Source organism: Dasypus novemcinctus, chromosome 9 (assembly GCF_030445035.2).
Source record: "Dasypus novemcinctus isolate mDasNov1 chromosome 9, mDasNov1.1.hap2, whole genome shotgun sequence".
In the NCBI taxonomy this organism is placed as follows: Eukaryota; Metazoa; Chordata; class Mammalia; order Cingulata; family Dasypodidae; genus Dasypus; species Dasypus novemcinctus.
The window spans coordinates 94,190,742-94,193,074 of NC_080681.1; the positions used below are offsets into that span (position 1 = coordinate 94,190,742).

Sequence of the window (2,333 nt, forward strand, 5' to 3'; positions counted from 1 at the left end):
CTGTGTGTCTCTCCTTATGCCAATACCATGCTGTTTTCACTACTGTAGCTTTGTAGTATGTTTTGAAGTCAAGTAGTATGATTCCTCCAATTTCATTTCTAAGACCCCCTTACTCCATTGCCATCTTGCTGGTTGTCTCCCTTTTATTTTTTAAATGAATCGTAACTAACATTCACAAAAGTGTACAACTCAGTGTGAATTTGCACATGCAGATCAAGATATAGAATACTTCCCCCCTCCCTGTCCCTAAAAGTTCCCTTGTGCTGTGGTAGCCATAGAAACATGCCCCTTAGATCTGCAGCTGACAGCATCGTTGACTGGTGCTCCCCTGTTCCTGCTCCCTGGATCCACCATCATGTTCAAAGTCACCCTTTGTGCTTCCAGTGACTGATTATGGTGGGAATAATAATGTAGGCCCACTTTTTTTTTAAAATTATAGAAGTTGTAAATTTACAGAAAGATCATGCTCATAACTTTGTCTCAGTTTATGAGAGAATATTATTATAATGTACTATTAACTATAGTCCATAGTTTACATTAGGGTTCACTGTGTTGTGCAGTCCTATGGTTGTTGGTTTCTTTTATTTTTTAATTTTTAAAGATTTATTTATTTCCCCTCCACCCCCACCCCCTGCCCCATTGTTTTTGTGCTCACTCTCTGCTTTTTGTGTCCATTTGCTGTGTGTTCTTCTGTGTCTGCTTGTCTTCTCTTTAGAGGGTGCCAGGAACCGATCCTGCAACCTTCCAGAGTGGGAGAGAGGCATTCAATCTCTTGTGCCAATTCAGCTCCCTGATCTGCTGCATCTCTTATGTGTCTCTTTTTGTTGTGTCTCCTTGCTGCATCAGCTTTCTGCATGGGCCAGCACTCCATGTGGGCCAGCTTGCCTTCACCAGGAGACCCCAATCCCTTGAGCCACATCCGCTTCCTGTTGGTTTTTCTAAAATTTTTGTTCTAGCGATGTATACCACCTAAAATTTCCCCCTTTTAACCACATTCAGATATATAATTCGGTGGTGTTAATTACAATCACAATGTTGTATGACCATCACCATTGTACATTACCAAAACTTTTCCATAATCACAAAAAGAAATTTTGCATTCCCTTCCCCCACTCCAACCCCTGGTAACCTGTGTTCTAGTTTCTGACTCTATGAATTTGCTTACTCTATTTCATATCAGTGAGATCATATAGTGTTTGTCCTTTTGTGTTTGCCTTATTTCACCCAAGATTCATCCATGTTGTTGCATGTATCAGACCTTTGCTCCTTTTCATGACTGTATAATATTTATTCCACTGTATATATATGCCACATTATTTTTATCCACTCATTTATTGATGGACTTGGGTTGCTTCCATCTTTTAGCAATTGAACATCAGTGTGCAAAGAGCTGTTCAAATCCACGCTTTCAATTCTTTGGGTATATACCTAAAAGTGGTATTGCTGGGTCATGGTAATTCTATACTTAGCCTTCAGAGGAGTGGCCAAGTTGTTTTCCACAGAACTAATGCAGGCCCACTTTTGAGAGACGTGTGTCTCCTCTAACAGGCAACTTTGGTTCAAAGACTTCCATTGGCCTGATGAAAACATTTTCAAAACTGCACTGCAGGGCCTCCTGGTGCTTACCACAGGCTGTGTTCTTGCACTGAAAAAGGAGGCAGAGTGAGCTGATCCCATAACCCCCTCAGCCCATGCCTTGTGCCTGGTCTGAATTGTGAACAGGGGAGCACTGGGGGGTGGGGGGGGGGAATTGCACTGCAGTCTGACTTTTCCTACCACGTCTTCCTTCCTCCCCTTTCTCTTTCATAGGTGTCTGAGTCTAAGGCTCTTTCTTCCTATTCTTGATTCTTCTCTATTATCTCGCATAATCATTTCCCTCAATAAAACTCTAGCGTCTAATTCCATCATGGCACCTAGCTTTCACAAGCAGTTTCCATGCAAAAATTTCTTTTGGCATTTCTCAGAAAAATTGTGTTTTTCAAGATCTGAGAAAATTACGTTGAGAAATAAAGAAAATGGGGGGAAGTACCATAATTTCCTGCAAGAATTAAAACTTAACAATCAACATAGACACATTACTAGCTTGAAGAAATCCACTGAAGTCAATTTGAAAGCAAGAGCAGGAAACATTTAAAAAATATAAACTAACCACATGGTCAACACTTCATTAATTCCCAATTCCAAGCTTCTGTGTCTTCCAGCTCCACATACTTTGAACACTTTGTGAATATTATGTGAGTTATTTCCAATACATAGAAAAGCAAATCTCAAAATACTTCCCACTTTTGGTCTTGTAAAAGAAATGGAACTTTATCCATATTCATATTTCACAT

General features: G+C 40.1%; 1 pseudogene; it reads left to right on the forward strand.

The window, feature by feature from the left end:
• Positions 1-1,609: 1,609 nt before the first annotated feature.
• LOC111762358 (small nucleolar RNA SNORA51) lies at positions 1,610-1,732 on the forward strand (annotated as a pseudogene).
• Positions 1,733-2,333: the final 601 nt, after the last annotated feature.